Source organism: Schistocerca serialis, chromosome 2 (assembly GCF_023864345.2).
Source record: "Schistocerca serialis cubense isolate TAMUIC-IGC-003099 chromosome 2, iqSchSeri2.2, whole genome shotgun sequence".
Lineage (NCBI taxonomy): Eukaryota > Metazoa > Arthropoda > Insecta > Orthoptera > Acrididae > Schistocerca > Schistocerca serialis.
Genome location: NC_064639.1, coordinates 1,033,492,217 through 1,033,505,923, shown reverse-complemented (window position 1 = coordinate 1,033,505,923; position 13,707 = coordinate 1,033,492,217). Strand labels below are relative to the sequence as shown.

Here is a 13,707-nt window from a genome sequence, read left to right as displayed (position 1 = left end):
AGATCTCATATCTTAAATTCGTTTTGCATCTCATTATTATGTTTATTTCAGCGCAATACAGAACCTTTAGTTGGAACATCCTCAATTAATTTTCTGCTTGTATTAAATGAGATTACAATTTTTTAAAACATGTGTTTGTGAATAAATATTTGCAACGTTTCGAATAAAGTACTTAGCCTCACCGAAACTGCGGAAAATTTCTTTGTATACAAATTAACAATGATCAGTAATTGTTCTTCAGCAAACAGACATAAAATAAAACAAGACGACGATTGATGTAAATTTTGTAGATAGAAGTATGTTGATCATGATGACTCGTATAAACTCCTTCGCAGTCATTTACAAAAGAGAGTGATATTATCTATGTAATATTTTTGTTTCAACGCCGTCTTCCACAGCAGCTATAATATTTAATGTTTTATTGATTTTCCGTCTTAAGAAAGATGAACACCGTTCGAACAGGTCTTTAAGGTCCAACGGCACCGACCGGCCGCCGTGTCATCCTCAGACCTTACGCGCCACCGAATGCGGTTTCGGAGGGCCATGCGGCCCGCACACCGCTCTCCCGGCCGTTGTCCATTTTCGTGACCGGCACCGTTAATTCTCAGTCACGTAGCTCCGCAATTGGCCTCACAAGAGCTGAATGCACCCAGCTTGCCAACAGCACGCGCCAAACCCGGACGGAACTATTGACCTATCCTTAAACATCATGTACTAGGTACAGTTTGAAGCAGACAACAATAATGGAGAAACACTATCGCCAGCCCCGGTGGCCGAGCGGTTCTAGGCGCTTCAGTCCGGACCCGCGCGACTGCTACGGTCGCAGGTTCGGATCCTGCCTCGGGCATGGATGTGTGTGGTGTCCAAGTGTTAGCCAAGCCCGACAGCGCCTAACTCTGTGAGCTGAAGGGAACCGGTGTTACCACTGTGGCAAGGCCGTTGGCTTTCTGTCTTAAGCCTACTGCAATTAAGGAGACGCGTTTCGAGTTTATTTACAAAGCGCCTCCTGCGGCCATGCTTTAAGTATGGATGCATAATACATCTCCTGGTGTTCTATATATCAAAAATAGTATTCCCTTATGAAATTGGTATACAAAATTATTTACGGTGTTTTGTCTCTTATATAAATATTTTGCAAACCACTGCCTTTTCCTTCGTTGTTAGCGGTGGTTGAGGTCGTTAAACCAAACGTGGCTGCACATTCACATCTCACAATTTTAAAAAAAAATCCACGAAAAGGTAAAAAAGAAGGAAATAGAGTTAATGGCTCTGAGCACTATGGGACTTAACTTCTGAGGTCTTCAGTCCCCTAGAACTTATAACTACTTAAACCGAACTAACCCAAGGACATAAAACACACCCATGCCCATGGCAGGATTCGAACCTGCGACCGTAGCGGTCGCGCGGTTCCGGACTGTAGCGCGTAGAACCACTCGGCCACACTGGCCGGCTAGAGTTAATGATCCAATAGTTTTGTGCAATGCAGCGGAACTCTCGTAGCCACGTCTTATGTAGACTGTCCGCAACTTGCGTAATTGTTTTACACACAGTATTATTTTACAACTGCACATTTCTTCTTTGTAAACCAACGAGGTACAAAAACTACAGAACTGTGGACCTATACTTAAACATAACGAACTAGATACAGTTTGAAGCAGGCTACTATAAAAAAAAATGGAGAAACACTATCACAAAGAAAGGCAAAGCAATGAAAAAATTTGACAGTCATCTGAATCTATTTGCAGTAAGAATAAATTCCTGGGACACAGCAGGCAGTCTAGCACGATACGTAATACCGTTTGTGCTACTTCGCTGCTGTCGCCGTTTGCAAAGTCACCATCCCACGCTGCCTTTTCCATATCGGCTACGGCTGAGTTTGCGCAAGTCTTTGTATCAAGAGGCTGAACCAGGAAATTTCACAGTTGATTCATGCACCTGCAAGAAAGCGCTCTAGCTTTATATGCAGCGCTAAGTTTTGATCCCATTGGTTTATAGGTTCTCAAATAAGCACAATAAAGAATGCTGGCTAAGTAAATGTCACAGCTTATCAAGGGACTCCGGCCATGACTGAGGCTCCCTGTACTGGGCGTGTAATCTTCCAGAAGAATCTTCAGTCTGGAACCGCGTGGCCGCTACGGTCACAGGTTCGAATCCTGCCTCGGGCATGGATGTGTGTGGTGTCCTTAGGTTAGTTAGGTTTAGGTAAGTTCTAAGTTTTAGGGGACTGATGACCACAGATGTTAAGTCCCATAGTCCTCAGAGCCATTTGAACCATTTTTTTGATAATGCTACAGGGTGAGATTCATGGTACTTTGGTTAGAGGAATATGATGGTGAAAATTCTAGTTTATTTACCATCTTGAAATCGCAGGATATTTTCTCACAAAAAATGTATTCGAGACTCGATTAATTTCCACCTTACAACTTACAAGCAATCAAATGCTAATTGCAAGATTTGTGCGACGTGAGTGTTTACGTAGTCTCAGCTAGCTCCGGGTACCTAAGTTTCTAGAAAACATGCCACGATGGATTAGAACTGTAATTAGAAATATATTAATACCTTCAGCTGCTGACGGGCGCTGATATATATTATCAACAGGGACAGGTGAAATTGTGTGCCTCGGCCGGGACTCGAACCCGGGATCTCCTGCGTACATGGCAGACGCTCTATTCATCTGAGCCACCGAGGGCACAGAGGATAGTGCGACCGCAGGGACTATCTCGTGCACGCCTCCCGCGAAATCCACATTCTCATCTTGTATGTCTACACACTACATTCGTAGTGTCTCACCCCAACACACTCATTACTCGTGGAAGACATTCTTACTAAGTTAAATAAAAGCTCGGGCAATATGTGTGCATCCGCACAGAAGGAGGAGGTCATGGCCGGTACTGCCAGAACTACATACTTACATGGATATGGTGTCTGTTCTTTCGGAAATGTCCGAAAGAACAGACACCATATCCATGTAAGTGATTAGAACTGTTTCTCGCCCGAGGAGTTGACGCGCTGTTAACTGTCTGTTAATAATGTTCTCAACGACCAATGTAGCACTGGAGATTATATCTAGTAGAGGAATTGCATGCCGTATCCTGAGTTCTGCATACACTTACTCCAAATAGCACCTGTGAGACGTAAATGCAATTTCGTAAACGCTGCCCACTAATAAAACAGTTTCCACTGTATATAAAAACCATGATTCTGTGGTCAAACGAGTTCATTACGAATTCAGTACCCTTTGTCGACAGCGTCGATATGAGCGCAGGCCTCCGTAATTACGGCCTGTTTTAATAGGCCTCTACAAGTGGTCTGGGAGCGCGTTCATGTCACGGAGTAGAAGGCTCTACACTTGTAGCCACTACTGCACGCGGCCGTCACCATAACGAATGACGTGGGAAAATTCAGACAAAAGTTTTGGCAAACTTTTTCCTACTTTCTAGGTTTCTATGATATGTTTTAACTATCTCAGAGTCGAATCCAGGGTTTTCATCGGAGGGAGGTCGGGGAGGGGAGGGGGGGCTGAGCTCATAGAAATTTTGTATCACCGTGCGATCACCAAATACTCTGGAGCAAACGAAGTTGTTTCTTTTTATTCTGATACTAGCTACAATAACGAGAAAATTTTCGGGAGTGTGAAGGTCTCTCTCTCTCTCTCTCTCTCTCTCTCTCTCTCTCTCTCTCTCTCTCTCTCTCTCTCTATTTCTCTCTTTCTCTTTCTTGAGAAGAACGAGGTGTAGCTCTAGGGGAAGGGGGGGGGGGGGAGAGACAGCGGAGGAGTGCAGCTCCATACCACCCTCCCCCCCCCCCCCGCGACTAGATTCGTTTCTGAGCTTCCTTTACCACGACATGGACACTCATCATCATAAACTAAAGGCTATGCCTTGTCGATTTAGCCACGTCCCTCTCTCCAATATCATCCTCTTCAATTCTTCAAACGATTTTATCCCCATATCTTCTTTGATGTTATTAAAATACGTTGCTCTTGGCTTGCCTCTTGGTTTTTTCCCTAAAACTTTTCCTTCAACTACATTCTTTAGGAACTGGTTGTGTCTCATTATGTGCCCTATCATTTCTTGATTTTCTTCTTCCTATATAATTTAGCAGCGTTCTGTTGTCATTCACTTCTCTTAAGACCTGTTCATTACTTTTTCTATCTACCCAGCTTGTTTTTGTCATTCTTCTCCATATCCACATTTCCATTGCTTCCAGTCTCTTTTCCTCTGCCTTTCCCAGAGTCCACGCTTCACATCCGTATGTTAAGACACCCCAGACAAAAGTTTTGGCAAACTTTTTCCTACTTTCTAGGTTTCTATGATTGTCTGTTAGTAAATTCCTTTTATTTTGGACTCTAGGAAAGACAGAGAAAAAGAGACTGGAAGCAATGGGAATGTGGATATGGACTCTCAAGCGGAAGTATTAATACAGAAACTTACAGACGTGCTACTGTCTGATTCGCACTAGCAGCAATCCGACTAGTTTCAAGACGCTACCGACGCTGGGATGGTACAACTAAGCCGAGTCATTCCTCTCTGCCTAACTTTCACAGGGTAAGGGGCTGTCTCTTAGAAGATGTTTATATCCGGAGCTGCGGCGTGCTCTCTGTAAATCTTATCTGCTGGATACGGGCTTCAGACTCACTCTCTTCACTCATCTACATGGTCACTGGGACACTGGACTATATGCTATGTTGAGCTCACTAGCGGTATGACCACCAAGACTTCCATTTGAACGACTGTCGTTGAGACAGCTGCCGCCAATACACTATACTGTGTGCACAGACGGAGACAAGCTGTTACATCACGAAACACCAGTTAAGCACTGTCTGGCTGGGCTAGCACTTGGATGGGTGACTACTCGGTTTGCCGAGCGCTGTTGGCAAGCGGGATGCACTCATCGCTTGTGAGGCAAACTGAGGAGGTGCTTGATTGAGAAGTAGCGGCTCCGGTCTCGGAAATTGACATTCGGCAGGGAGAGCTGTGTAGTGACCACATGCTCCTCCATATCCGCATCCAGCGACGCCTATGGGCTGAGGATGACATGGTGGCCTGTCGGTACTGTTGAGTGTTCATGGCCTGTTAGGGAGGAGTTTAGTTTTTTTAGTTCATCATATAACAGACAAACACGGGTGTCCGCAGAAATTTATCCAAGAGAGAGCAAGATGCCAAAATTGTGAATTTGCTATAACTGACTCACCATTTGAATACATGTTGTGTCCCAAGAACTAAGTTTAACGAGTCTTGCACTCAACTTATTGTCCTTAAACGACAGCTATTTATCCACTTGACATAATTTTGAAGCTAAAAAAATTTAATAGCCTCGATCATAATAAAATATAAAACTACAATTTTTTGATAACCAGTTTCGATTCATTGACAACTGTCTTCATACCAATCTTACTAAAGACTCAGTATCTACGTTCACCGTTGGTAACAACACCGTCGTCTCTAAGCGTATCTCAAGACATGCTTACAAAGAAACAGTCCTCAGGTGCATTCTTGGTGACAACAGAAACGTTATGAACCACAACTCAGAATCATGCTTACTACTGACTTTGTACCTAAATACGCTGTTGGCCATATTCTCGTTGTCAGTAATAAAATGCTGGTCGTAGTATGGCTTCACCATTTAAAACCATCAGAAAAGGAATCTTGGAATGACAGAGAATTCTATAATGAATCAAAGGCCTCTATTCCACATTCCAAATGGGGGCAAGTGTCCCTCTTGGACGGAGGGGGGGGGGGGCAGGGTGGAGCAAGAGGAGCACTTGTGGACGCCTTCATTCCATCATCAACATGATGTTCATCAGCTACATCAGTACGAGATGTGTCCCGAGAGGGCATGCTATGAAGGTGTACGTCCTCCCATTGTATCCCAGGCAGGCTGTATGGGTAATAAATCACAGGACTGAGGAGGCCAGTCAATGACACGCTAATTCCTCCAGGCGATTGTGCTGTGAAATGAAGGATATGTCAAAGTGGATTTACCTTTCCAGAATGAGATTTTCACTCGGCAGCGGAGTGTGCGCTGATATGAATTGGATTTACCTTTCTTGCCATATCCTGGCGAGCCTTTAGCCTCCGTTCAGCAATTATCACATCAGTCCGTTGTCATATCCACCAGCTCTTCACATGATGATTGCTGGAGTTTAGGTCCCAAGAAATGCTGCTTCCTGCGATCTTTCAGCAAGGTCGTCCACAGACACAATGGCATCTATCTGTCTTCCAGAAACGGAAGCGAGACTCATCACTGAGCAACACAGAATGCCACCCAATATCCAAACTGACTTTGACTCTACACAACGTAAATCTCTGTTGCCTGTGGCACGGTGTCAGCGATAAATGACGCATCACAACTTGTAGTGCCTGCCCGTGCTCTTGTAAGCTTTTCCCGATAGTTCGTGGTGACACACTGTCACCACCTTTTACCCGGGTTTCAGCTGTTGTCGCCCGTGTATTCGTCAGAGTCAGTTGGATAATTGTGTAATCTCCTCGAGGCGTAATCGTTCACGAAGGACCAATGCCTACTCTCCTTGTCGTACTGTTTTCTCGAGAACATATCGTCAAAACTCGTTTTGCAGTCACTGAACTACCGCTATCCATTTGTGTGGTCCATCGCTATGATTCTTCCTTGCTTCGACCTTTCTCCAAGTCCGAAAGATTGCAATAAGCAGCACGTGCACTTTCTATGCGCGTACCGCGTTGCGATCTCCGCCTTAGAATTTCTAATAATGTTCACACACCCAACAGCTCTCAAGTGCTCACACCATTCTTCATCTGTAGAAATGGCTTCCCTTCTTTACTGAAAACACTACAAAAAGCTCGCATAGGGGTGAAATGTTAATCGTTACAGCCCACAGGCATGTAAGTACTGGAGTATTAGTTAAAGTGAACATTGTCTAATTTCTGTCAGTGTAAAACAGCATAGATCGTATTTGATATAAATTCAACTATGTCCTGTCCTCTAAGAACTCTATGCTGATGTGACCTTTAAACAAAACGCTCCAATACCGTGGAGATATCGTGTAATAAGGGAAGACGGCCCTACGGACTTCACGATGTTCTTTGCTCTGAAGCCGGTGCAGCCACGATAGATGCCCAAAAACATTAGCTGACACCTGTTTACGTCTGTTCCTTGTTCTTAATTTCTATTGTGTGCACCTAACAGATATTTTAAATAGTAAATGTTAAAGTGTTTTCGTGAACATTATTGTGTCAGGAAGACATTTTCAGTATTTTTATGGTTTTAAATGCATGTTTGATCCAGTAATACTACACATCTTACCTCGTTAACGTAACTTTCTCTTTATTATACGTTCCGAATAATCGGAAAGAGAAGTTTGGGATGTGGAAAGGCTGCATTAGTGATCCAACATTTTCTTAATATAGAATGACGAAACTGACTTTGGGTCTATCGTCTCCCCGAAAATTCTGAGAAAATATTTTGCTGTATCTGTTCGGCTTCCAATCTTTCCTCTTCACAGAGCTCCCTCAGAGAGTTTTCCGAGTTGGACTGATAGGAAACAAAGTTGAATAATAGAAATAAAACTGCTACACTAAAAATAAACAGCGTAATCAAAATTCATGAATATAAATTAAAATATCTCTTGAACGACTTCACTAAAAAATGAAATGTGACCATTTACACTCCGTACTATGATCAGAACGATTAGTACACTCGTAAATGACTCAAGCTAGACACTATTATCAAAACATTTCCTCTAGAAGTTAATGTTTGTGGCACTAATACGCCCGCTTATAGTTTGTGACGTCATGAGAAATCCCCATACTACATCCCCAGGTCAAATACAAGAAAAAAAAGAGGTTACCTAGAATCTATTCAGAAACGCCACAAACAGGAGTGGCGAAACTCTCTCTCAACGTATTTAAATGTTACACAAATTTTCAGTGCGTTCCATGTTAAGTGAACATACGTAATCGTTCTTGAAACACCTTAATTTCTTTAATGTGTCGAAGAGAGATCTGTGACAAAGTTAATATTTTCCTGTGTAGTAAATAAAGGTAGCTTTTTTATCTTTGGAGACGCTGAAACAAATGATGTTCCATTTCTGATGTTTCGGCAAAGTGACTGATGACATGTTTTCGATTTCATTTTTACGCACAATATTTAGATTATTGGCAAAGTCGTATTCATAGCGTATTACTAGAAATGTCTTTAGCGCACACTTATCCAGCACGTTCTACAGTTTTGGTCCTATGTGACAGATTTCTCAAAACTAAATTCAGAGAATGTCTCGAATGAAAGATCATACGAGAAACTACTCGTAAATAGTGTTCTGTAGAAAAAATGGGTAAGTATTTTTCGTATAAATACTGTAGAAAAGGGTGGACGAAGTATGGTGGATCAAAAGGAGATAGTGTTGAAAAATAAATGTAGTAGTCCATTATCGGAAAATAATCTTACGTGAAGAGAAAGTTTTAATTTGCTTCTCATTCTATGTGCTAATGCAAATCAAGGACATACGACACATGCGCCTATATCTTAACGGCTGTGCTGTATAAACTTGAATTCGGGAGAACACATGTTGTGTTTCACGGCAATAATAAAATTATTAGAGACAATATTTGGTTCTGGAATAGCAAGAAGCAGAAAGCATATAACGATTAATGTAGAAATTATTCTAATAATTATTAAAAAGAGATTAACAGTCGAGTTCCAGATATTCGAAGGTAATTAATTTTAAAACTGCCACCGACTTACTGTGAAAGTGCTTCTGTTATATATGTAAATAAGGGGAAGCAAATTTCAAACTACAGGACACCCATTCATGACGAAACTATTCCACTTTGTGTGCAAAGCACATGAGACAGGCGAATACCCTCACACATCAGGAAGAATGTAATAATTCTAGTTCTAAAAAAGACAGGTGCTAAAAGGTTTGAATATTAGCACACTCAGTTCAGTAAGTCATAGTTGCTAAATACTGACACCTATTATTTACAGAAGAATGAAAAAAAAACTGTTAGAGATTGACCTCTCGGGAGATCAGTTTGGATTGCGGAGAAATGAAGGAACACGCGAAGTAGTACTGACTCAACGACGTACCTTAAAACATAGGTTAAAGCAACACAAACCTGGTTGTGTAGCATTTCTAGGTTCGGAGAAAGCTTATGACTATGCTGACTGGACTACACTCTTTTGAAATTCTGTAATTAGTGGGGATAAAATAGTATAGATAGCGTAAGTTAATTCCCAGCTAGTACGGAAACCAGACTACAGTTACAAAATGAACGGTCATGGAAGCAGTGATTGTGAAGGGAGTAAGACACGGTTGTAGTATATCCCGATGTTATTCAACCTGTACACTGAACAAGCAGTAAAGGAACGGGTAGACAGATGTAGAAAGGGAATTGAATTTTATTAAAAAAAAAAGGAGAACAAAAAAGAAACTTCGTCTCCCGGTGATATTGCAGTTCTGTCAGAGGGGTTAAAGGACTCTGAAGATCAGCTGAACGAAATGACTTATTTTGAACGGAGTTTAGAAATGAACAACAACGTAATTACAACAAGGATAATGGTATTGTAGTCTACTTAAATAGGGTCATGCTGATGGAATTAGGTGGAAATGAACAGCAAAATAATGCTGGTCGAAGTAGGGAAGATATAAAATGTTGACTGTTAACACTAAAAAATTCTGAGTAAGAGACCATCTAATTCACCTTTGAGTATCAGGAAGTCTGTGTTAAATAGGCTTGTATGAGGTGTACCGCTGTATGGAAGTGAGGCGTAGAATATAAAGCGGATCTTTTAAGTGCTACATAAGAATGTTGTGGATTAGAAAGATAGGTCACATAACTAATATAAAACGAGCTCCTCACCAGGGCGTGGAGACGCAAGGTATTTCTACCGGCCTTCATGTCATCCTCTGCCTTGTGGTGACATGCTGATGGGTATGCAGGGGGATGTTGTCAGCACACCGCTCTTCCGCGCGTTTTGCAGACCTTCCAGACCGTGGAGCCTCTTTTCTCGTTCAAGTAGCTCCTCAGTTGCCATTACGAGGCTGAGCGCACTCCGTACCAGTCCTCTCACCAAGGTAAAATCCTTGGCAGAACCAGGAATCGAACCCTTTCCCTCTGCATAGCAGCCATCTACGCCGATCACCCAGCTACAGAAACGGACAGTAACAGGCTTGGTGGTAGTGAACAAAATAGGGCGATGAGAAATTCAAGGCAATATCTGACTAAAAGAAGTGATCGGTTGATAAGACACGTTCTGAGGCATCAAGGATTCGTCAGTTTGGTAATGGAAGGGCGTATGTGGGGTAAAAATTGTGGAGGGAGTCCAAGGATTGAATACAGTGAGCAGCTACAGACGAATGTAGGTTGCTCTAGTTACGTAGAGGCGAATTGACTTGGTCACGATTTACTAGCGTCGAAAGCTACATCAAACCGATCTTTGGACTGAAAACCACAACAACAGGTTTGTTGAATAATTGGTAAAGTCTGTAATGAACACAAATAATAACTATAAAAGTGTAACAGCCAACAGGAATCACTGCTATACAACAGTTTATTTCTCCATAACCGGCTCGGGGTACAACGACACGCTAGAAAAGCATTCCACGTATGAAGCAAGCTGTAAAAGAGTTCTCTTCAAACTAACCCAAACCAGTCCCCACATCATCTCGTCGAATTTCTCACATCCTTTCTTAGAAACAAAGATTTTTATTTGACTATTTAAAAGGCAAGTAAGAATTATAATTTGAAGCCATACTGACTACTGCTGGACACTGACTGTTTGAAAATATGGAAAAGTTTTCAAGTACCGCTACCATTCACAAAATTTGATGGCAGCTAATTTATTTATTTAGCGACATGTTTCGAGGTGATACGTCAGCATCAGGCTATGTAACAACATTACAAAAACATTTAACACATGTTTATACAGACAGTAAAGCTTCTTTACTTAACTGCGGTGATCGTCCTGTGGAGACACACACACACACAGAGAGAGAGAGAGAGAGAGAGAGAGAGAGAGAGAGAGAGAGAGAGAGAGAGAGAGAGAGAGAGAGAGAGAGAGAGAGAGAGGGGGGGGGGGGGCGGGGGAGAGAAAGAAGGATAACCTATTTCTCTCCACCGGATGATCACAGCAGTCATGTAGAGAAGCTTTTAATATCTGTATAAAAATGTGTTAAATATTTTCGTAATGCCAATGTAGCCTTATGACGTGGTATCACCACGAAACATATTGCTATACAAATAATTTAGTTCCCAACCAATTTTGTGACCGTTAGCGGTACTTGAAAAACTTTCCTAGTAAGAGTTATTGGGGCAGGAGTACCCCAAGTCTCAGTTATGGGACAAAATTGCTACTCTAACGACGTTCCGTAGCTGGGACGGCTTCTCACTGTTTGTTCACTACACAGCTCTATACAAAAGCATTTAAAACTTAAATAAAACGTTAAAGAAATCCAGAAATGGCTTCTGCTCTGAATCTGTACAGTAACTGGCAACAAAACACAAGCAGTCTTGTTTACAAGTAAAAGAATTAATATGTATATATAGATGATTACAAATGGAACAGCCTGCCACGAAAAACCAGTGTAAAATATTTAAACCTAATTATCAATTCGAAACTAATATAAGAAGTATGATAGACACATCTGAAACAATGACGTGCATTACTATATCCATCGCATTCAATGATAAAATACAACGGACTCATATCAAGACCAAATCAAAAATCTTCGCAACATAAAGTTTGAGGCACCTGACTGTTTCCCCTCAAATAGCTTTTCAAAAGTTAAAGAAATCTGTAATCTTTTTTCTCCCTGATAAACGGTGACCAGGGCTCATGAAAAAAAAAGCAATGCGCTCTTATTACTTCATTGAAACCGAGATATAGGCATCAACTTTGTGCATTTTAAATGGAACTAAGCTATCTTTTGACACTAGAATAGCAAATGTCGATGAGAAAAATCTACTGACAACTGTTCTGAAGATTAATACAAATCATGAAGTTAAAGCACATTAAATACGGAGATTTTGATGTCCCTGTGCGGCCGCTGAATGGTCTGCCACAAGCTACTTGTTATGCGAACTAGCCATTTTGCCTCTAGTTAAGTAAAAGTAACCTATGTATCATACAATATGCATTATATCCACGAGGGGACGTGTAGTAGTTTCTCTGACGTATCTACATGTACCACAGAAAAGAGTAGGAGAAAGAGCTGAAGTTCAGTTTTCAAAGTTATAAAAATTCATACATATTTGTGTTCTTACAATGTTTGTGATACATGTAGCAGTCAACTTTTCTGCAACCGTTGTGATTAAATAGTCTTGCCGTACCATTTTTAAAATTTAATTTTTCGACAGGCACAAACAGAATTCAGAAATGTCGCTTATCATATTTAACACTGATTTAACTTCCAAAACGGATTTGAGGGTAGAAAGGTATACGCTTAATGAGTGGAGTGGAGAAAAGTATAACATATCTGCCATTAGTTATCAGCTACAAGCCGAAAATAATGACGGGTACTTGACACCGATGCTATTCTCACTGTTACTGTGTCCTATCCGGGGAGAGACACAGTTGTGGAAACAACCGCAGCTGCAACATATCAAGTTATGAGGCACCTGTCACACGCTACACACAGAAGAAAAATGCCCAGAAAAAGTAGCAGTGCAGAAAAAACATTAACTGTTGACAAATCTCCTTCATGCTCCACAATTTCATGAGGATTTTCAGTGCCCCGAGGTCTCCCTTTGTAGCGATAAATCTTTCCAGCTAAATGGATTTAATAGATTAACATCTCGTCGCGTATTCCAACATACGACTTTTTTTTTTTACTTTTACGCCATTTTATCAAGACACTGGACTTATAATGGTAACTGGTGAGCACTATGCAAAATTGTTGAATTTACCGTTCTATTCATGTATCAATCATACACGTACTAATGTGTTGAAAATTGCTTACGCAGGTCAGAAGATCGCCAATTGCATAGAGAAAACCGTGTCTTTATATATTTATTGGTTCCGGGTGTAGCTGGGATGACGTAGTACAGCCCTGCATGTGCGTTGCCTATACATCAGTTTAATATACAGGGTGATCAAAAAGTCAGTATGAATTTGAAAACTGAATAAATCACGGAATAATGAAAATAGAGAGGTACAAATTGACACACATGCTTGGAATGACATAGGGTTTTATTAGAACCAAAAAAATACAAAAGTTCGAAAAATGTCCCACAGATGGCGCTTTATCTAATCAGAATAGCAACAATTAGCATAACAAAGTAAGACAAAGCAAAGATGTTGTTCTTTACGGGAACAAAACCAGAATCACGCATTTCCTGGAAGAAAAAAGGCCCGATAACGGTGGTAAATCCAACCCATACCGTGACTTTGTCGTCGTGCAGTGGAGTTTCCACGACAGTTATAGGATTTTCGGTAGCCCAAATTCTGCAGTTCTGGGCGTTGACAGACCCTCGGAGCGTGGAATGAGCTTCGTCGGTCCACAATACATTACTCAACCAAACGTCATCTTCCGCCATCTTTTGAAACGCCCACACCGCAAATGCCCTCCGCTTCACTAAATCGCCAGGTAACAGTTCATGATGCTGATGGATTTTGTACTGATAGCATCGGAGGGTACACCTAAGTGCCAACCAAACAGTAGTGTATGGAATGCCGGTGCGACGTGCGACTGCACGAGCGCTGACTTCCCCGTGCATATACGAACCCGCTACA

The 13,707-nt window shown here is 41.5% G+C and overlaps 1 non-coding gene across 1 annotated transcript; it reads right to left on the bottom strand.

The window, feature by feature from the left end:
* Nucleotides 1-2,615: 2,615 nt before the first annotated feature.
* On the bottom strand, nucleotides 2,616-2,690 carry Trnat-ugu (transfer RNA threonine (anticodon UGU)). The gene has a single exon. It is a non-coding gene; the product is annotated as a tRNA-Thr (tRNA).
* Nucleotides 2,691-13,707: the final 11,017 nt, after the last annotated feature.